The sequence below is a fragment of the Salvelinus namaycush genome, chromosome 25 (genome assembly GCF_016432855.1).
Source record: "Salvelinus namaycush isolate Seneca chromosome 25, SaNama_1.0, whole genome shotgun sequence".
NCBI classification, from domain to species: Eukaryota; Metazoa; Chordata; class Actinopteri; order Salmoniformes; family Salmonidae; genus Salvelinus; species Salvelinus namaycush.
The window spans coordinates 41,978,027-42,001,608 of record NC_052331.1 but is presented as its reverse complement, the minus strand read 5'-3'; the positions used below and the strand labels follow the sequence as shown (position 1 = coordinate 42,001,608).

Below are 23,582 nucleotides of genomic sequence, written 5' to 3'. Positions count from 1 at the left end.
GTAGTTTAAGTATAACATGTCTGTCTTCAGACTGTAGAGCCGTTGTTAGTGAAGCCTCCCCCCGGACCACAGTTTTTTCAAACTCTATCAGAAAACTGAAGAAGGATGGGGGGACAGCCTCTATTTTTACTAATGCTCTCAGCTGTAAGGGCATTTCCTTTGAGCATTTTTGTTTATTTTTTTCACCTTTATTTAACCAGGTAGGCTAGTTGAGAACAAGTTCTCATTTACAACTGCGACCTGGCCAAGATAAAGCAAAGCAGTGCGACAAAAACAACAACACAGAGTTACACATGGGATAAACAAACGGACAGTCAATAACACAATAGAAAAATCTATGTACAGAGTGTGCAAATAAAGGAAGATTAGGGAGGTAAATGCAATAAATAGTAAATAGTGGCGAAATAATTACAATTTAGCATTAACACTGTTGTGATAGATGTGCAGATGATGATGTGCAAGTAGAGATATTGGGTGCAAAAGAGCAAAAAACTAAATAACAATATGGGGATGAGGTAGTTGGGTGGGATATTTACAGACTGGCTGTGTACAGGTACAGTGATGGGTAAGCTGCTCTGACAGCTGATGCTTAAAGTTAGTGAGGAAGTTAGTGAGGGAGATATAAGACTCCAGCTTCAGTGATTTTTGCAATTCGTTCCAATAATTGGCAGCAGAGAACTTGAAGGAAAGACAGCCAAAGCAGATGTTGGCTTTGGGGATGGCCAGTGAAATATACCTGCTGGAGCGCGTGCTACGGGTGGGTGTTGCTATGGTGACCAGTGAGCTAAGATAAGGCGGGGCTTTACCTAGCAAAGACTTATAGATGACCTGGAGACAGTGGGTTTGGCGACGAATATGTAGCGAGGGCCAGCAAACGAGAGCATACAAGTCGCAGTGCTGGGTAGTATATGGGGCTTTGGTGACAAAACGGATGGCACTGTGATAGACTACATCCAATTTGCTGAGTAGAGTGTTGGAGGCTATTTTGTAAATGACATCGCCGAAGTCGAGTATTGGTAGGATAGTCAGTTTTACAAGGGTATGTTTGGCAGCATGAGTGAAGGAGGCTTTGTTGAGAAATATGCCGATTGTAGATTTAATTTTGGATTGGAGATACTTAATGTGCCTCTGGAATGAGAGATTGCAGTCTAACCAGACACCTAGGTATTTGTAGTTGTCCACGTATTCTAAGTCAGATTCATCCAGAGTAGTGATGCTAGTTGGGCGGGCGGGTGCGGGCAGCAATTGGTTGAGGAGCATGCATTAAGTTTCATAGCATTTAAGAGCAGTCGGAGGCCACGGAAGGAGTGTTGTATGGCATTTAAGCTCGATTGGAGGTTTGTTAACACAGTGTCCAAAGAAGGGCCAGATGTATACAGAATGCTCAGAGGTGGATCAGCTTAGAGGTGGATCAGGGAATCACCCGCAGCAAGAGCGACATCATTGATATATACAGAGAAAAGAGTCGGCCCGAGAATTGAACCCTGTGCTACCCCCACGGAGACTGCCAGAGGTCCAGACAACAGGCCCTCCGATTTGACACTGAACTCTATCTGAGAAGTAGTTGGTGAACTAGACAAGGCAGTCATTTGAGAAACCAAGGGCCGGAGTCACTCCGGCGCTGCCGGAGTCTCCCGTCTATTCGGGGCTCGCTGTAAGGGTCCCCGGTCCGAGGTCGGCGGCAATGGTCGCCGCTCCAAAGGCGCCACCTAAGTGGTCCAAGACTATGGTGGAGTGGGGTCTACGTCCCGCACCAGAGCCGCCACTGCGGTGAAATTCCCACCCAGATCCTCCTCTATAGGTTCAGGTTTTGCGGCCGGAGTACGCACCTTGAGGGGGGGGGGGGGGGGGGGTACTGTCACGTTCTGACCATAGTTCCTTTTTTATGTCTTTATTTTGGTTTGGTCAGGGCGTGAGTTGGGGTGGGCATTCTATGTTGTTTTTCTATGTTTTCCATTTCTGTGTTTGGCCTGGTATGGTTCTCAATCAGAGGCAGCTGTCGACTGTTGTCTCTGATTGAGAATCATACTTAGGTAGCCTGTTTTCCCCATTTTGGTTGTGGGTGATTGTTTTCTGTTTTGTACATATTCCTTACAGAACTGTTTCGTTTTCGTTCTCGCTCTTTATTATTTTTGTCATTTCAGTGTTCAGTTTATTTTGTTTATTAAAATGAACACTTACCACGCTGCACCTTGGTCCTCTTCTCCTTCACCAGATGAAAACCTTTACACAGTGGGTACAACATCTCCAATGCACTTCTTTATAAACTCACTCACAGAGCCAGCGTATAGATCGATGTTGTTCTTCGAGGCTGACTGGATCATATCCCAGTCCACGTGATCAAAACAATCTTGAATCATGGATTCCGATTGGTCTGACCTGTGTTGAATGGTTCTAGTCACTGGTACATCCTGTTTGAGTTTCTGCCTATATGACGGTAGGAGCAAGATGGCGTCGTGGTCGGATTTGCCGAAGGGAGGGCGGGGGAGGAGTTGGTATGCATCGCAGAAGGTAGAGTAGCAGTGATTGAGTGTATTACCCCCACGCGTACTGCAATCAATATGCTGATAGAATTTAGGTAGCCTTGTTCTCAAATTTGCTTTGTTAAAATCCCCAGCTACAATAAATGCAGCCTCAGGATATATGGTTTCCAGTTTACTTAGAGTCCAGTGAAGTTCCTTGAGGGCCGTCGTGGTGTCTCTTTGAGGGGGAATGTACACAGCTGTGATGATAACTGACAAGAATTCTCGGTCGGGTGAGCAGAAGGACTTGAGTTCCTGTATGTTGTTATGATTACACCATGAGTCATTAATCATGAAGCATACACCCCTGCCCTTCCTCTTCCCAGAGAGGTGTTTATCTCTGTCGGCGCGATGCATGAAGAAGCCCGGTGGCTGAACCGACTCTGACAACATATCCCGAGAGAGCCATGTTTCCATGAAACAGAGAATGTTACATTCTCTGAAGTCTCTCTGGAAGGCAACCCTTGCTCGAATAGTAGTAGTAATAGTAGTTATAGTAGTAATAGTAGAAGTAGTAGTGACAGTAGTAGTAGTAGTAGTAGTAGTGGCAGCCACAGCAGTAGTAGTAGTGACAGTAGTAGTAGTAGTAGTAGCAGTGGCAGTAGTAGGAGTAGTAGTAGTACCAGTAGTAGTAGTAGCAGTAGTAGTAGTAGTGACAGTAGTAGTAGTAGTAGTAGTAGCAGCAGCAGCAGCATTAGTAGTAGCAGCAGCAGCACCATTAGTAGTAGCAGCAACATATTTAGATGTGGAAGTAGTAGCAGCAGTAGTGGTAAGGATGTAGTAGTACCTGTAGTAACAGCAGTAGTAGCAGTCGTGCTAGTATCAGTAGTAGTAGATGCAGCAATAATAGTAGTAGATGCAGTAGTAGTAGTAGTAGTAGATGAAGCGGAAGTAGTAGTAGTATATTTAGCAGCAGCAGTAGTAGTAGATTTAGCAGCGGCAGTAGTAGTAGTAGTAGTAGTAGTAGTAGATGCAGCAGCAGCAGTAGTAGTAGTTGAAGCAGTAGTAGTAGTAGTAGTAGTATATTTAGCAGCAGTAGTAGTAGATTTAGCAGCGGCAGTAGTAGTAGTAGATGTGGCAGTAGTAATGGTAGTAGTAGGTGATGTAGCAATAGTAGTAGTAGTACTAGTAGTAATACAAGCAGTAGTGGTAGTTAAGATGGCATTGGAGAAGAGTGTTTTTTGTTCGTTAATTTGCATTATTTGTAACTTATTTTGTAACTTATTTTGTACATAATGTTGCCACTACCGTCTCTTATGACCGAAAATAACTTCTGGACATCAGGACTGCGATTACTCACCACGGACTGGCAGAATCCTTTTTTTCCTTTAACGAGTCTGACGAGCCCGACGTGAATGATATACTGCTCTCCCGGGAACAGACCCAGATCCCCGTGATTTGCGTGAAGAGAAGGCGGAGAAAAAGGGGCCAAAGGGCGGGCTGCCTTCTGAGAATTTGTAGGCGATCGAATAAACCCCCAATTCCTTCCATTCTGCTAGCAAACGTGCAATCTTTGGAAAATAAAATAGACGACCTACGCGGAAGATTAAACTCCCAACGGGGCATTCAAAACTGTAATATCTTCACGGAATCGTGGCTGAACGACGACTATATCAACATACAGCTGGCTGGTTATACGCTGTACTGGCAGGATAGAACAGCGGCGTCTGGTAAGACAAGGGGTGGCAGACTATGTATTTGTGTAAATAACAGCTGGTGCACGATATCTAAGGAAGATTCTAGCTATTGCTCGCCTGAGGTAGAGTTTCTTATGATAAGCTGTAGACTATCTACCTAGAGAGTTTTCATCTGTATTGTTTGTAGCTGTTTACATATCACCACAGTCAGAGACTGGCACTAAGACAGCATTGAATGAGCTGTATTCCGCCATAAGCAAACAAGAAAACGCTCACCCAGAGGCGGCGCTCCTAGGAGCCGGGACTTTAATGCAGGAAACTTAAATTTGTTTTACCTCATTTCTATCAGCATGTTAAATGTACAACCAGAAGGAAAAAACCCCGGACCACCTTTAGTCCACACACAGAGATGCATACAAAGCTCTCCCTCGCCCTCCATTTGGCAAATCTGACCATAATTCTATCCTCCTAATTCCTGCTTACAAGCAAAAATTAAAGCAGGAAGCACCAGTGACTCGATCAATACGGAAGTGGTCAGATGAAGCAGATGCTAAGCTACAGGACTGTATTGCTAGCACAGACTGGAATATGTTCTGGAATTCATCAGATGGCATTGAGGAGTACACCACATCAGTCATTGGCTTCATCAATAAGTGCATCGATGATGTCGTCCCCACAGTGACCTTACGTACATACCACAACCAGAAACCATGGATTACAGGCAACATCCGCACTGAGCTAATGGCTAGAGCTGCCGCTTTCAAGGAGCGGGAGTCTAACCTGGAAGCTTATAAGAAATCCTGCTATGCCCTCCGACGAACCATCGAACAGGCAAAGCGTCAATTTAGGATCAAGATCGAATCGTACTACACCGGCTCTGATGCTTGTTGGATGTGGCAGGGCTTGCAAACCATTACAGACTACAAAGGGAAGCACACCCGAGAGCTGACCAGTGACACGAGCCTACCAGACAAGCTAAACTACTTCTATGCTCGCTTAGAGGCAAATAACACTGAAACACGCATGAAAGCACCAGCTGTTCCGGAAGACTGTACTGCGAGCATGCGCTGACCAACTGGCAAGTGTCTTCACTGACATTTTCAATCTCTCCCTGTCCGAGTCTGTAATACTAACATATTTTAAGCAGATCACCATAGTCCATGTGCCCAATAACACTAAGGTAACCTGCCTAAATGACTACCGACCCGTAGCACTCACGTCTGAAGCCATTAATTGCTTTGAATGGCTGGTCATGGCTCACATCAACACCATTATCCAAGAAACCCTAGACCCACTCTAATTTGTATACCGCCCGAACAGATCCACAGATGATGCAATCTCTATTGCACTCCACACAGCCCTTTCTCACCTGGACAAAAGGAACACCTACGTGAGAATGCTGTTCATTGACTACAACTCAGCGTTCATCACCATAGTGCCCTCAAAGCTCATCAATAAGCTAAGGACCCTGGGACTACACACCTCCCTCTGCAACTGGATCCTGGACTTCCTGACGGACCGCCCCCAGGTGGTAAGGGTAGGTAACAACATATCCGCCACGCTGATCCTCAACACAGGAGCCCCTCAGGGGTGTGTGCTTGGGCCCTCCTGTACTCCCTGTTCACTCATGACTGCGTGGCCAGGCACGACTCCAACACCATCATTAAGTTTGCCTATAGCACAACAGTGGTAGGCCTGATCACTGACAATGACGAAACAGCCTATAGGGAGGAGGTCAGAGACCTGGCAGTATGGTGCCAGGACAACAACCTCTCCCTCAACCTGATCAAGACAAAGGAGATGATTGTGGACTACAGGAAAAGGAGGACCGAGCACGCCCCCATTCTCATCCACGGGGCTGCAGTGGAGCAGGTTGATAGATTCAAGTTCCTTGGTGTCCACATCACCAACAAACTAACATGGTCCAAGCACACCAAGACAGTCGTGAAGAGGGCACAACAAAACATATTCCCCCTCAGGAGACTGAACAGATTTGGCATGGGTCCTCAGATCCTCTACAATAGACTGACGAGTTTCAGAAGAAAGTACTTTGTTTCTGGCCATTTTGAGCCTGTAATTGAACCCACAAATGCTGATGCTCCAGATACTCAACTAGCCTAAAGAAGGCCAGTTTTACTGATTCTTTAATCAGAACAACAGTTTTCAGCTGTGCTAACATAATTGCAAAAGGGTTTTCTAATGATCAATTAGCCATTTAAAATGATAAATGTTTGCCCTACAGCCATTTCTGCTGAATCAAAAGAATTTGTAAAAAACAGATTTCGACAGAAATATGGCTGAGACGCAAAGATAATTCAAGGAGAGGGGGTACAAAAATGGTCAGATTAATTCTGCCATTGAGAAAATTCTAAACAAAACGAGACATGACCTTTTCAAGATCAGTCTCGCAAAAATTAGCATTCTTGCGTTTTAACTACCCGCTATTCAAAGTGCTCTGAACAAATTTAGGTAATAGTTCACAAGCATAGGCAAATTCTAAGATCCGATGATAGTATCAGTAATGTGTTTTCGGACCTTCTCTTGGTCGTATTTTTGCGGGACAGAAATCACAGAGATCAATTGGTAAACTCTGATTAACCACCCCAAGATATCCCTGCACAACGTCTATTTGCGCCCCTACTGGATGGAAACTACAAGTGTAATGGCTGTGCTCAATGCAATGGCACTTATAAATGTAGATCCTTCAAACACCCCCAAACAGGGAAATCGATCCCAATCAAAGGTGTTATCACGTGCTCCACTAAGGCAGTTATTTATCTTATAACTTGTCCTAGTATTAAAAATTATGTGGGTAAAATAAAGAGCGAATTAAAAGTGCGTATCTCGGAGCATCGTAGCACCATTGTAGCACCAAAAACCCGATTTACCCAGTTGTGGCCCACTTTTTGGAATAAAACCACTCGATTTTGACTCTACGTTATATTGGCATCGATCACCCTCCCTTGGAGAGGGGGTGGCCGCGACAATTTATTGTTAAAACGAGAGGCTGACTGGATTTTTAATTTAAAGACCCTTACTCCCTTCGGTCTCAACGTAGACTTTGATCTGAAGCCATTCTTGTGATTTTGCCGTTGTATATGTTTTGTAGGCTAATGTAGCCAAATGGTATCTAAGATCGTACGCTATCCATTTATATTTTTTGTATGCTATTTTAATAGATGAGAATTAACCAATGATGTCAGGCTACACCCATCCATGATTACAGACACCTGTGTGTATCTTTTGACAGTATATAAATGAGTCATCCTGCAGTGTTTTTCATTATACCCTGATGAAGACAGTGTGTCTGTCAAAACGTTGGACATAAATATTTTTGCATCTGAGTTCCTAGGGTCCACTCCGCTAGCCAGCACCTCGCCTAAATAGGTGTGCGTTTCTTTCGCCTCTAGATTAAATTTGTATTAACTAACACAACGTTCCATTGGAACACAGGAGTGATGGTTGCTGATAATGGGCCTCTGTACGCCTATGTAGATATTCCATAAAAAATCTGCCGTTTCCAGCTACAATAGTCATTTACAACATTAACAATGTCTACACAGTATTTCTGATCAATTTGGTGTTATTTTAATGGACAAAAAAATTTGCTTTTCTTTTAAAAAAACAAGGACATTTCTAAATGACCCCAAACTTTTAAACAGTAGTGTACATATTACCTCGACTAACCGGTGCCCCCGCACATTGACTCTGTATCGGTACCCCCTGTATATAACCTCATTACTAACCAGTGCCCCCACACATGGACTCTGTACCCCCTGTATATAGTCTCATTACTAACCGGTGCCCCCACACATTGACTCTGTACCGGTACCCCCTGTATATAGTCTCATTACTAACCGGTGCCCGTGCACATTGACTCTGTACCGGTACCCCCCTGTATATGGCCTCATTACTAACCGGTGCCCCCTCACATTGACTCTGTATCGGTAACCCCTGTATATAGCCTCATTACTAACCGGTGCCCGTGCACATTGACTCTGTACCGGTACCCCCTGTATATAGTCTCATTACTAACTGGTGCCCGTGCACATTGACTCTGTATCGGTAACCCCTGTATATAGCCTCATTACTAACCGGTGCCCGTGCACATTGACTCTGTACCGGTACCCCCTGTATATAGTCTCATTACTAACCGGTGCCCCCTCATATTGACTCTGTACCGGTAACCCCCTGTATATGGCCTCATTACTAACCGGTGTCACCACACATGGACTCTGTACCCCCTGTATATAACCTCCTTACTAACCGGTGCCCCCACACATGGACTCTGTACCCCCTGTATATAGCCTCATTACTAACCGGTGTCCCCACACATTGACTCTGTACCCCCTGTATATAGTCTCATTACTAACCGGTGCCCCCGCACATTGACTCTGTACCCCCTGTATATAGTCTCATTACTAACCGGTGCCCCCACACATGGACTCTGTACCAGTAACCCCTGTATATAGTCTCATTACTAACCGGTGTCCCCACACATTGACTCTGTACCAGTAACCCCTGTATATAGTCTCATTACTAACCGGTGCCCCCACACATTGACTCTGTACCCCCTGTATATAGTCTCAATACTAACCGGTGCCCCCACACATTGACTCTGTACCCCCTGTATATAGTCTCATTACTAACCGGTGCCCCCGCACATTGACTCTGTACCCCCTGTATATAGTCTCATTACTAACCGGTGCCCCCACACATGGACTCTGTACCCCCTGTATATAGTCTCATTACTAACCGGTGCCCCCACACATGGACTCTGTACCCCCTGTATATAGTCTCATTACTAACCGGTGTCCCCGCACATTGACTCTGTACCCCCTGTATATAGTCTCATTACTAACCGGTGCCCCCACACATGGACTCTGTACCCCCTGTATATAGTCTCATTACTAACCGGTGCCCCCACACATGGACTCTGTACCCCCTGTATATAGCCTCATTACTAACCGGTGCTCCCGCACATTGATGCTTTACCGGTACCCCCCTGTATATAGTCTCATTACTAACCGGTGCCCCCTCACATTGACTCTGTACCGGTAACCCCCTGTATATGGCCTCATTACTAACCGGTGCCCCCTCACATTGACTCTGTACCGGTAACCCCCTGTATATAACCTCATTACTAACCGGTGTCCCCACACATTGACTCTGTACCGGTAACCCCCTGTATATAGTCTCATTACTAACAGGTGCCCCCTCACATTGACTCTGTACCGGTAACCCCCTGTATATAACCTCATTACTAACCGGTGTCCCCACACATTGACTCTGTACCGGTAACCCCCTGTATATAGTCTCATTACTAACCGGTGCCCTCACACATGGACTCTGTACCCCCTGTATATAGTCTCATTACTAACCGGTGTCCCCACACATGGACTCTGTACCCCCTGTATATAGTCTCATTACTAACCGGTGCCCCCACACATGGACTCTGTACCCCCTGTATATAGTCTCATTACTAACCGGTGCCCCCACACATGGACTCTGTACCCCCTGTATATAGTCTCATTACTAACCGGTGCCCCCACACATTGACTCTGTACCGGTACCCCCTGTATATAGTCTCATTACTAACCGGTGCCCCCACACATTGACTCTGTACCCCCTGTATATAGTCTCATTACTAACCGGTGCCCCCACACATTGACTCTGTACCCCCTGTATATAGTCTCATTACTAACCGGTGCCCCCACACATGGACTCTGTACCCCCTGTATATAGTCTCATTACTAACCGGTGTCCCCGCACATTGACTCTGTACCCCCTGTATATAGTCTCATTACTAACCGGTGCCCCCACACATGGACTCTGTACCCCCTGTATATAGTCTCATTACTAACCGGTGCTCCCGCACATTGATGCTGTACCGGTATCAACCTGTATATAGTCTCACTATTGTTATTTTGCTGCTGCTCTTTAATTACTTGTTACTTTTATTTCTTATTCCTACCCGTATGCTTTTAAACTTTTAAACTTAAACTCCCCGTACCTCTGATACCTCCTTTGTCCCACCTCCCACACATGCGGTGACCTCACCCATTGTGACCAGCATGTCCAGAGATACAACCTCTCTTATCATCACCCAGTGCCTGGGCTTGCCTCTGCTGTACCCGTGCCCCACCATACCCCTGTCTGCACATTATGCCCAGAATCTATTCTACCACGCCCATAAATCTGCTCCTTTTATTCCTTGTCCCCAACGCTCTAGGCGACCAGTTTTGGTAGCCTTTAGCCGCACCCTCATCCTACTACTCCTCTGTTCCTCGGGTGATGTGGAGGTAAACCCAGGCCCTGCATGTCCCCAGGCACCCTCATTTGTTGACTTCTGTGATCGAAAAAGCCTTGGCCTCATGCATGTCAACATCAGAAGCCTCCTCCCTAAGTTTGTCTTACTCACCGCTTTAGCACACTCAGCCAACCCTGATGTCCTTGCCGTGTCTGAATCCTGGCTTAGGAAGGCCACCAAAATTCTGAGATTTCCATACCCAACTATAACACTTTCCGTCAAGATAGAACTGCCAAAGGGGGAGGAGTTGCAATCTACTGCAGAGATAGCCTGCAAAGTTCTGTCATACTTTCCAGGTCTATGCCCAAACAGTTCGAACTTCTAATTTTAAAAATTAATCTCTCCAGAAATAAGTCTCTCACTGTTGCCGCCTGCTACCAACCCCCCTCAGCTCCCAGCTGTGCCCTGGACACCATCTGTGAATTGATCGCCCCCCATCTAGCTTCAGAGTTTGTTCTGTTAGGTGACCTAAACTGGGATATGCTTAACACCCCGGCAGTCCTACAATCTAAGCTAGATGCCCTCAATCTCACACAAATCATCAAGGAACCCACCAGGTACAACCCTAAATCCGTAAACATGGGCACCCTAATAGACATTATCCTGACCAACTTGCCCTCCAAATACACCTCTGCTGTCTTCAATCAAGATCTCAGCGATCACTGCCTCATTGCCTGTATCCGCTACGGGTCCGCGGTCAAACGACCACCCCTCATCACTGTCAAACGCTCCCTAAAACACTTCTGCGAGCAGGCCTTTCTAATCAACCTGGCCCGGGTACCCTGGAAGGATATTGACCTCATCCCGTCAGTTGAGGATGCCTGGTCATTCTTTAAAAGTTACTTCCTCACCATATTAGACAAGCATGCTCCGTTCAAAAAATGCAGAACTAAGAACAGATATAGCCCTTGGTTCACTCCAGACCTGACTGCCCTCGACCAGCACAAAAACATCCTGTGGCGAACTGCAATAGCATCGAAGAGTACCCGCGATATGCAACTGTTCAGGGAAGTCAGGAAAGCAAAGGCCAGCTTTTTCAAGCAGAAATTTGCATCCTGTAGCTCTAACTCCAAAAAGTTCTGGGATACTGTAAAGTCCATGGAGAACAAGAGCACCTCCTCCCAGCTGCCCACTGCACTGAGGCTAGGTAACACGGTCACCACCGATAAATCCGTGATAATCGAAAACTTCAACAAGCATTTCTCAACGGCTGGCCATGCCTTCCTCCTGGCGACTCCAACCTTGGCCAACAGCTCCGCCCCCCCCCGCTGCTACTCGCCCAAGCCTCCCCAGGTTCTCCTTTACCCAAATTCAGATAGCAGATGTTCTGAAAGAGCTGCAAAACCTGGACCCATACAAATCAGCTGGGCTTGACAATCTGGACCCCCTGTTTCTGAAACTGTCCGCCGTCATTGTCGCACCCCCTATTACCAGCCTGTTCAACCTCTCCTTCGTATTATCTGAGATCCCCAAGGATTGGAAAGCTGCCGCGGTCATCCCCCTCTTCAAAGGGGGAGACACCCTGGACCCAAACTGTTACAGACCTATATCCATCCTGCCCTGCCTATCTAAGGTCTTTGAAAGCCAAGTCAACAAACAGATCACTGACCATCTCGAATCCCACCGTACCTTCTCCGCTGTGCAATCCGGTTTCCGAGCCGGTCACGGGTGCACCTCAGCCACGCTCAAGGTACTAAACGATATCATAACCGCTATCGATAAAAGACAGTACTTTGCAGCCGTCTTCATCGACCTGGCCAAGGCTTTCGACTCACCATATTCTTATCGGCAGACTCAGTAGCCTCGGTTTTTCTAATGACTGCCTTGCCTGGTTCACCAACTACTTTGCAGACAGAGTTCAGTGTGTCAAATCGGAGGGCATGTTGTCCGGTCCTCTGGCAGTCTCTATGGGGGTACCACAGGGTTCAATTCTCAGGCCGACTCTTTTCTCTGTATATATCAATGATGTTGCTCTTGCTGCGGGCGATTCCCTGATCCACCTCTACGCAGACGACACCATTCTGTATACTTCTGGCCCTTCCTTGGACACTGTGCTATCTAACCTCCAAACGAGCTTCAATGCCATACAACACTCCTTCCGTGGCCTCCAACTGCTCTTAAACGCTAATAAAACCAAATGTATGCTTTTCAACCGTTCGCTGCCTGCACCCGCACGCACGACTAGCATCACCACCCTGGACGGTTCCGACCTAGAATATGTGGACATCTATAAGTACCTAGGTGTCTGGCTAGACTGCAAACTCTCCTTCCAGACTCATATCAAACATCTCCAATCCAAAATCAAATCTAGAGTCGGCTTTCTATTTCGCAACAAAGCCTCCTTCACTCACGCCGCCAAACTTACCCTAGTAAAACTGACTATCCTTCCGATCCTCGACTTCGGCGATGTCATCTACAAAATAGCTTCCAATACTCTACTCAGCAAACTGGATGCAGTTTATCACGGTCCCATCCGTTTTGTTACTAAAGCACCTTATACGACCCACCACTGCGACCTGTATGCCCTAGTCGGCTGGCCCTCCCTACATGTTCGTCGTCAGACCCACTGGCTCCAGGTCATCTACAAGGCTATGCTAGGTAAAGTGCCGCCTTATCTCAGTTCACTGGTCACGATGGCTACACCCACCCGTAGCACGCGCTCCAGCAGGTGTATCTCACTGATCATCCCTAAAGCCAAAACCTCATTTGGCCGCCTTACCTTCCAGTTCTCTGCTGCCTGCGACTGGAACGAATTGCAAAAATCTCTGAAGTTGGAGACTTTTATCTCCCTCAACAACTTTAAACATCTGCTATCTGAGCAGCTAACCGATCGCTGCAGCTGTACATAGTCCATCGGTATATAGCCCACCCAATTTACCTACCTCACCCCCATACTGCTTTTATTTATTTACTTTTCTGCTCTTTTGCACACCAGTATCTCTACTTGCACATGATCATCTGATGATTTATCACTCCAGTGTTAATCTGCTAAATTGTAATTATTTGATTTATTGCCTACCTCCTCATGCCTTTTGCACACATTGTATATAGATTCTCTTTTTTTCTACCATGTTATTGACTTGTTTATTGTTTACTCCATGTGTAACTCTGTGTTGTTGTCTGTTCACACTGCTATGCTTTATCTTGGCCAGGTCGCAGTTGCAAATGAGAACTTGTTCTCAACTAGCCTACCTGGTTAAATAAAGGTGAAATAAAAAAAATAAAAAAAATATTTTTTTAAAATAACTAGATGTAGCAGCAGTAGTAGTAGATGTAGTAGTAGTAGTAGTAGCAGCAGTAGTATTATATGTAGCAGCAGGAGTAGTATATGTAGCAGTAGTAGTAGATGTAGTAGCAGTATTTGTAGATGTAGTAGTAGTTGAAGTGGTAGTAGCAGTAGTAGTACTAGTAGTAGATGTAGCATCAGTAGTAATAGCAGCAGTAGTAGTACTTGTAATAGTAGCAGTAGTAGTATATGTAGCAGCAGTATTACTTGTATTAATAGCATTAGTAGTTGTTGTAGCAGTAGTAGTAGTTGTAGTAGCAGCAGCAATATTAGCATCAGCAGTATAGTAGATGTATCAGTAGTAGCAATAGTAGATGTAGCATCAGTAGTATATGTAGTATTAGTTGTACTAGTAGTAATAGCAGCAGTAGTAGTAGTAGTAGTAGTAGTTGTGGCAGCAGTAGTAATATTAGTAGTTGTAATAGTAGTAGTAGTAGTTGCAGCAGGAGTAGTTGCAGTAGTAGTAGTTGTAGTAGCAGAATAAATATTATTAGCAGCATTAGTATTAGTAGTAGTAATAGCAGCAGTATTAATAGTAGTTGTAGTAGTACTAGTAGTAATAGTAATAGTAGCAGCAGTAGTAGTAATTGTATCCGCAGTAGTAGTAGCAGTATCAATCAATCAATTAAATGTATTTACAAAGCCCTTTTTTTATCAGCCGATGTCACAAAGTGCTGAACAGAAACCCAGCCTAAAACCCCAAACAGCAAGCAATGCAGGTGTAGAAGCACAGTACCAGTAGCTACCAGCAGGGTTAGAGTGTCAAGGGTCAGGATCAGGCTTATGGCTGTGTACCTGGCCAGAGCTTTGGCAGCTTTCCTGGCCTGGACGTCTCTCCTGATCAGGATGGTCTCCAGGTTGGTTGGACTGGGTATGAACCCCACCACTCCATCCTCTTTCACCGGACGCCCAAGCCACCAGTCACTATTAAACTTCTGTTCAGACAAGGCAGGGAACTGGATTTATTATTAATAATAATAATAATAATACATGGGACTCATTTAGCGCTTTTCAACGACCCAAATGTGCTTTACAAGTGTTAAAAACACAGGAGTCAAAACAAAACATCAGACTAAACAAGACATGAATAAAGAGAGGGGTGGACTCAGAGAAGGAGTGTGATGCATCCCCATAACCATCATCATTATTATCATCACCACCACATTATCACCATCATCATCATCACTATCAGAGAGTTAGGGGTTAAAGGTTAGGGGTTAAGGGTTACACTCTAACCTCTTTGACGTGTAGAAAGTCTCTGGCCTCGAAGGTGACAGCCTGGCCTGGTACTGGGATGTTGTCGTCGTCTGCCGGTATGTAATAGAAGTTACACCGCACAGCAAACGCCACAGGCTTGTACTGGTAACAGGGAAGACAATAGAAGTTACACCGCACAGCAAACGCCACAGGCTTGTACTGGTAACAGGGAAGACAATAGAAGTTACACCGCACAGCAAACGCCACAGGCTTGTACTGGTTAAACAGAGAAGACAACAGACTTGTACTGGTAACAGGGAAGACAACAGACTTGTACTGGTAACAGGGAAGACAACAGACGTACTGGTTAAACAGGGAGGACAATAGACTTGTACTGGTTAAACAGGGAAGACAACAGACTTGTACTGGTAACAGGGAAGACAACAGACTTGTACTGGTTAAACAGGGAAGACAACAGACTTGTACTGGTAACAGGGAAGACAACAGACTTGTACTGGTAACAGGGAAGACAACAGACGTACTGGTTAAACAGGGAAGACAACAGACTTGTACTGGTAACAGGGAAGACAACAGACGTACTGGTTAAACAGGGAAGACAACAGACTTGTACTGGTAACAGGGAAGACAACAGACGTACTGGTTAAACAGGGAAGACAACAGACTTGTACTGGTAACAGGGAAGACAACAGACGTACTGGTAACAGGGAAGACAACAGACTTGTACTGGTTAAACAGGGAAGACAACAGACGTACTGGTTAAACAGGGAAGACAACAGACTTGTACTGGTAACAGGGAAGACAACAGACGTACTGGTTAAACAGGGAGGACAACATGCTTGTACTGGTAACAGGGAAGACAACAGACGTACTGGTTAAACAGGGAAGACAACAGACTTGTACTGGTAACAGGGAAGACAACAGACTTGTACTGGTTAAACAGGGAAGACAACAGACTTGTACTGGTAACAGGGAAGACAACAGACTTGTACTGGTAACAGGGAAGACAACAGACTTGTACTGGTTAAACAGGGAAAACAACAGACGTACTGGTTAAACAGGGAAGACAACAGACTTGTACTGGTAACAGGGAAGACAACAGACGTACTGGTTAAACAGGGAGGACAACATGCTTGTACTGGTAACAGGGAAGACAACAGACGTACTGGTTAAACAGGGAAGACAACAGACTTGTACTGGTAACAGGGAAGACAACAGACTTGTACTGGTAACAGGGAAGACAACAGACGTACTGGTTAAACAGGGAAGACAACAGACTTGTACTGGTAACAGGGAAGACAACAGACGTACTGGTTAAACAGGGAAGACAACAGACTTGTACTGGTAACAGGGAAAACAACAGACTTGTACTGGTAACAGAGAAGACAACAGACGTACTGGTTAAACAGGGAAGACAACAGACTTGTACTGGTAACAGGGAAGACAACAGACGTACTGGTTAAACAGGGAAGACAACAGACTTGTACTGGTAACAGGGAAGACAACAGACTTGTACTGGTAACAGGGAAGACAACAGACGTACTGGTTAAACAGGGAAGACAACAGACTTGTACTGGTAACAGGGAAGACAACAGACGTACTGGTTAAACAGGGAAGACAACAGACTTGTACTGGTAACAGGGAAGACAACAGACGTACTGGTAACAGGGAAGACAACAGACTTGTACTGGTTAAACAGGGAAGACAACAGACTTGTACTGGTAACAGAGAAGACAACAGACTTGTACTGGTAACAGGGAAGACAACAGACGTACTGGTTAAACAGGGAGGACAACATGCTTGTACTGGTAACAGGGAAGACAACAGACGTACTGGTTAAACAGGGAAGACAACAGACGTACTGGTTAAACAGGGAAGACAACAGACTTGTACTGGTAACAGGGAAGACAACAGACTTGTACTGGTAACAGGGAAGACAACAGACTTGTACTGGTTAAACAGGGAAGACAACAGACGTACTGGTTAAACAGGGAAGACAACAGACTTGTACTGGTAACAGGGAAGACAACAGACGTACTGGTTAAACAGGGAGGACAACATGCTTGTACTGGTAACAGGGAAGACAACAGACGTACTGGTTAAACAGGGAAGACAACAGACTTGTACTGGTAACAGGGAAGACAACAGACTTGTACTGGTAACAGGGAAGACAACAGACGTACTGGTTAAACAGGGAAGACAACAGACTTGTACTGGTAACAGGGAAGACAACAGACTTGTACTGGTTAAACAGGGAAGACAACAGACTTGTACTGGTAACAGGGAAAACAACAGACTTGTACTGGTAACAGAGAAGACAACAGACGTACTGGTTAAACAGGGAAGACAACAGACTTGTACTGGTAACAGGGAAGACAACAGACGTACTGGTTAAACAGGGAAGACAACAGACTTGTACTGGTAACAGGGAAGACAACAGACTTGTACTGGTAACAGGGAAGACAACAGACGTACTGGTTAAACAGGGAAGACAACAGACTTGTACTGGTAACAGGGAAGACAACAGACGTACTGGTTAAACAGGGAAGACAACAGACTTGTACTGGTAACAGGGAAGACAACAGACGTACTGGTAACAGGGAAGACAACAGACTTGTACTGGTTAAACAGGGAAGACAACAGACTTGTACTGGTAACAGAGAAGACAACAGACTTGTACTGGTAACAGGGAAGACAACAGACTTGTACTGGTTAAACAGGGAAGACAACAGACTTGTACTGGTAACAGGGAAGACAACAGACTTGTACTGGTTAAACAGGGAAGACAACAGACTTGTACTGGTTAAACAGGGAAGACAACAGACTTGTACTGGTAACAGGGAAGACAACAGACGTACTGGTTAAACAGGGAGGACAACAGACTTGTACTGGTAACAGGGAAGACAACAGACTTGTACTGGTTAAACAGGGAAGACAACAGACTTGTACTGGTAACAGGGAAGACAACAGACTTGTACTGGTTAAACAGGGAAGACAACAGACGTACTGGTTAAACAGGGAGGACAACAGACTTGTACTGGTTAAACAGGGAAGACAACAGACTTGTACTGGTAACAGGGAAGACAACAGACGTACTGGTTAAACAGGGAGGACAACATGCTTGTACTGGTAACAGGGAAGACAACAGACGTACTGGTTAAACAGGGAAGACAACAGACGTACTGGTTAAACAGGGAAGACAACAGACTTGTACTGGTAACAGGGAAGACAACAGACGTACTGGTTAAACAGGGAAGACAACAGACTTGTACTGGTAACAGGGAAGACAACAGACGTACTGGTTAAACAGGGAGGACAACATGCTTGTACTGGTAACAGGGAAGACAACAGACTTGTACTGGTAACAGGGAAGACAACAGACGTACTGGTTAAACAGGGAAGACAACAGACTTGTACTGGTAACAGGGAAGACAACAGACTTGTACTGGTAACAGGGAAGACAACAGACGTACTGGTTAAACAGGGAAGACAACAGACTTGTACTGGTAACAGGGAAGACAACAGACGTACTGGTTAAACAGGGAAGACAACAGACTTGTACTGGTAACAGGGAAAACAACAGACTTGTACTGGTAACAGAGAAGACAACAGACGTACTGGTTAAACAGGGAAGACAACAGACTTGTACTGGTAAGAGAGAAGACAACAGACTTGTACTGGTAACAGAGAAGACAACAGACGTACTGGTTAAACAGGGAAGACAACAGACTTGTACTGGTAAGAGAGAAGACAACAGACTTGTACTGGTAACAGGGAAGACAACAGACTTGTACTGGTAACAGGGAAGACAACAGACTTGTACTGGTAACAGGGAAGACAACAGACGTACTGGTAACAGGGAAGACAACAGACGTACTGGTAACAGAGAAGACAACAGACGTACTGGTTAAACAGGGAAGACAACAGACGTACTGGTTAAACAGGGAAGACAACAGACGTACTGGTTAAACAGGGAAGACAACAGACGTACTGGTAACAGAGAAGACAAAAGACTTGTACTGGTAACAGAGAAGACAACAGACGTACTGGTTAAACAGGGAAGACAACAGACTTGTACTGGTAACAGGGAAGACAACAGACGTACTGGTTAAACAGGGAAGACAACAGACTTGTACTGGTAACAGGGAAGACAACAGACTTGTACTGGTAACAGGGAAGACAACAGACGTACTGGTTAAACAGGGAAGACAGACGTACTGGTTAAACAGGGAAGACAACAGACTTGTACTGGTAACAGGGAAGACAACAGACGTACTGGTTAAACAGGGAAGACAACAGACTTGTACTGGTAACAGAGAAGACAACAGACTTGTACTGGTTAAACAGGGAAGACAACAGACTTGTACTGGTTAAACAGGGAGGACAACAGACTTGTACTGGTAACAGGGAAGACAACAGACTTGTACTGGTAACAGGGAAGACAACAGACGTACTGGTTAAACAGGGAAGACAACAGACTTGTACTGGTAACAGAGAAGACAACAGACTTGTACTGGTAACATAGAGAAGAGAGAACATGGGGAGGCAGCCTGGTCTCTGAGTAGACGTAACATAATCAAAAGTAAATCAGGTATATTCAAATGAGTATGATATGTTACGTTTGATCTGGTTACATATACCTTTATTAATAAAAAAGGGAAAGAATGGTGGTTGGTCGGATTGGATGGGTGGGGTGGGTGGGGTGGATGGGTGGGGTGGGGTGGATGGGTGGGGTGGATGGGTGGGTGGGGTGGATGGGTGGGGTGGATGGGTGGGGTGGGTGGATGGGTGGGTGGGGTGGATGGGTGGGGTGGATGGGTGGGGTGGATGAGTGGGTGGGGTGGATGGCTGGGGTGGATGGCTGGGGTGGATGGCTGGGGTGGATGGCTGGGCGAATAAGGTGAACATCTAGCAACCCAAAGATTGCGTATTTGAATTTCATCATGGGAAACTTTAGCATTTTAGCTAATTTAGCTAATAACTGTTCAACTAGTTACAAATTTTTGGCTACTTTCCAAGTACTTAGCATGTTAGCTAACCCTTCCCCTAACACTGACCTTAAACCTTTTAGCTAACCCTTCCCCTAACCTTAACCCTTTAACCTAACTCCTAAACTTAACTCCTAGCCAAGCTAACGTTAGCCAGCTAGCTAACATTAGACTAAACAAATTGTAATTCAAAACATAGCATACATCTTTCAAATACGTAACATACTGTAGGTTTTGCAATTCGCAACATATCATACGAAATGGATAATGGACATCCACAAATTAATACATAGAATACCAGATTTAGTGTCTCAGATTTACGTACAGAATAATATGAAATGCTCTGAGACCAAGTAAGGAAGGAGATAGAAACAAGGGATCGAGGTAGTTAGATTGGGGACTACCTTGGCCTTCTCCAACTGGACCTGGGCATTCCTCTCCTCATGACCATCTAAGTCCCTCAGGGTCTGGAGAGAAAAAGGGAGTCAGTATTAGACTTGGGATGCTTTAGTTTGTAATGAGGATGTGATGTAGAATTAGACTTGGGCCCCCTTAGTTTGTGTTGATTATGTGACGTAGTATTAGACTTGGGCTGCTGTAGTCTGTAATATTGGTGTAATGGAGAATTGGACTTGGGCAGCCTTAGTTTGTAATGATGATGTAGAATTAGACTTGGGCAGATTTAATTTGTAATGGTGATGTAGAATTAGACCGGTTTAGTTTGTAATGATGACTTAGAATTAGACTTGGGGGGGGCGCTTTAGTTTGTAAGGGAAGTCCCCCCCCAATTGTACAAAATAACATGGCAACTTATTGGCACCGAGCGCAGCATATACACGATGGACAAATACACTACTTCTGGCGGTGTTTCATCCAAAGTTGATGGCAAATGCCATGCTGCAAATGAGCTGTGTAACACTCCAAAATTCCTATAGTGGGCGAGTTTGTTCTATCTAAATTTTTCATAGGCTTTATGTAACGCAAGTCAAGACCCAAGAGTAAAATTTTGAGATTTTGAAAGTTTTGGCAAAAACTTATCACCCCCTTAAAAAAGTGCTTTCTGGACCGTTTTTCGAAATTCTTTCGAGTTTTATGTCAATTACACATGTGTAAGAACTGTATGAAAATACTTTTGTCAAATTTTATTAACATAATTTTTTTGAAATTTTTATTTGTACTTAAGAAATATGTTTTGTGCATTTGGAATGTGATTTCATAGGAAGTCAAAAGTCAAAAGTCAAAAATGTCAAAAATTTGGAAAAAACGTATCACCCCCTTAAAAAAAGTGCTTTCTGGACCGTTTTTCGAAATTCTTTCGAGTTTTATGTCAATTACACATGTGTAAGAACTGTATGAAAATACTTTTGTCAAATTTTATTAACATAATTTTTTTGAAATTTTTATTTGTACTTAAGAAATATGTTTTGTGCATTTGGAATGTGAATTCATAGGAAGTCAAAAGTCAAAAGTCAAAAATGTCAAAAATTTGGAAAAAACGTATCACCCCCTTTAAAAAAGTGCTTTCTGGACCGTTTTTCGAAATTCTTTCGATTTTTAGGTCAATTACACATGTATAAGAACTGTATGAAAATACATTAGTCACATTTTATTATCATAATTTTTTGTAAATGTTTATTTGAACTTAAGGAATATGTTTTGTGCATTTGCAATGTGATTTCATAGGAAGTCAAAAGTCAAAAGTCAAAAATGTCAAAAATTTGGAAAAAACGTATAACCTCCTTTAAAAAAGTGCTTTCTGGACCGTTTTTTGAAATTCTTTCGATTTTTAGGTCAATTACACATGTATAAGAACTGTATGAAGATACTTTAGTCACATTTTTTTATCATAATTTTTTTTGAAATGTTTACTTGTACTTAAGGAATATGTTTTGTGCATTTGCAATCTGATTTAATATGAAGTCAAAAATGTGAATAAATTAGAAAAAACTTATCAACCCCTTTTAAAAAAGTGCTTTTTGGATTTCATAGTCGAAAATAACATTTTGTTTTTAAAAGGCCAAAATGAAGCATTTAAAACCGTTTTGAAAAATGACGCCTGGTAACCCAAAACATAGAATATTTTTTGACTTTTTTTGGAAACCTCCTTAAATCACTCAGGCCGGACCCCCATTGACTCGAGAAGAAAAAACAAAACAAAAATTCCAGAAGAAAAAACATAGAATATTTTCTGACTTTTTTTGAAAACCTCCATAAATCACTCAGGCCAGCACACATTGATTTTTGTCCGTAGAATAGTGCTCCCAGAGCGGGTATGGAAGTCTGGATCCCCCCTAAAAGCATTTAAGGCTCTGTGTGTCTTTAAGCACCATCCTTGCTGTGTGTGTCTGTGTGTGTGTGTATGTGAGCTTTTCTTTGACATCTGTTTAGAGAAATGACTGATTTACAGTGCATGAAGGTTGCCTAATCACACACTTAAAGTTTTGGAGAGATCTGACTTTTTTAACCCTTTGAAACAGCACCTATGACCCCATTTTAAGGCACTTCCGGTTGGCACAGGAAGCTATAAATAAAGACCTATCCTGATCGGGGTATGCTTTTACAGAATCCTGAGTTTTAAGTCTATACGTTAAGAACTGACTGATTTACACAGGGTTGAATGCACTATATATCACAAACTGCTGGTTGGGTAAAACACTTTTAGGGTGATTTTATCACTTCCGGTTGCTCCAGGAAGCTTAGAATCAACACAGGTAGACCTCATAGTGGCTTGATGGATTGTCATTGAAGACAGGTTCATAAGACATTCATAACCCACATAGGGTTTATTTAAAGAATGCACGTTACATTTGCATATGATTCAACAGTGAAAAACATCACATCATATTGCAAACATAACACACTGTTGAATCATATTGCAAACACACAGTGTTACATTTGCAATATGATGTGTTGAATCATATTGCAAACATAACACACAGTGTTACATTTGTAATATGATGTGTTGAATCATATTGCAAACATAACACACAGTGTTACATTTGCAATATGATGTGTTGAATCATATTGCAAACATAACACACAGTGTTACATTTGTAATAGGATGTGTTGAATCATATTGCAAACATAACACACAGTGTTACATTTGCAATATGATGTGTTGAATCATATTGCAAATGTAACGTGCATTCTTTAAATACTTTAGAAATACAAAATTGAACGTCCTGATGACCTCAGGATGGCCGGGCAGTGTTAGTGGTTCCTCTCCATCGTTCGTTGCGTGGTAATTTCATCATGTCGATTTTGGTGATGGTACCCCCCCGTTGAAACATATTGCAAATGCACAAAAGTCAACTAGCAAGTCAGTGTCCATCAGTCAATTGGATATTGTCAGACACCAAACTGATACCATCTGACACTAAACTCACTTTTTCCAACTCCTTTAGAAGCCAACTATAACATATTTCAGAGCAGGCCCAAAATTCACAGCGCCTTCCATTTAAACCATAATAAAACAAATAATACGTAGTTATGTTCTAGCTGCGGGTCCAGTTCTCACATTATGTTTAGCCCTATGTGAGGCGACCTCGAATCCTAAGTTTCGGCTCGATAGGTCATTCGGTGCCCGAGCAATACCTTAATTGGTGCTGAAAATCCACTTTTTTC

General features: G+C 43.9%; 1 pseudogene; it reads right to left on the bottom strand.

Moving 5' to 3' along the window:
• LOC120019961 overlaps positions 1–23,582 on the bottom strand; it is a 129,954-nt pseudogene that overhangs the window by 96,381 nt on the left and 9,991 nt on the right.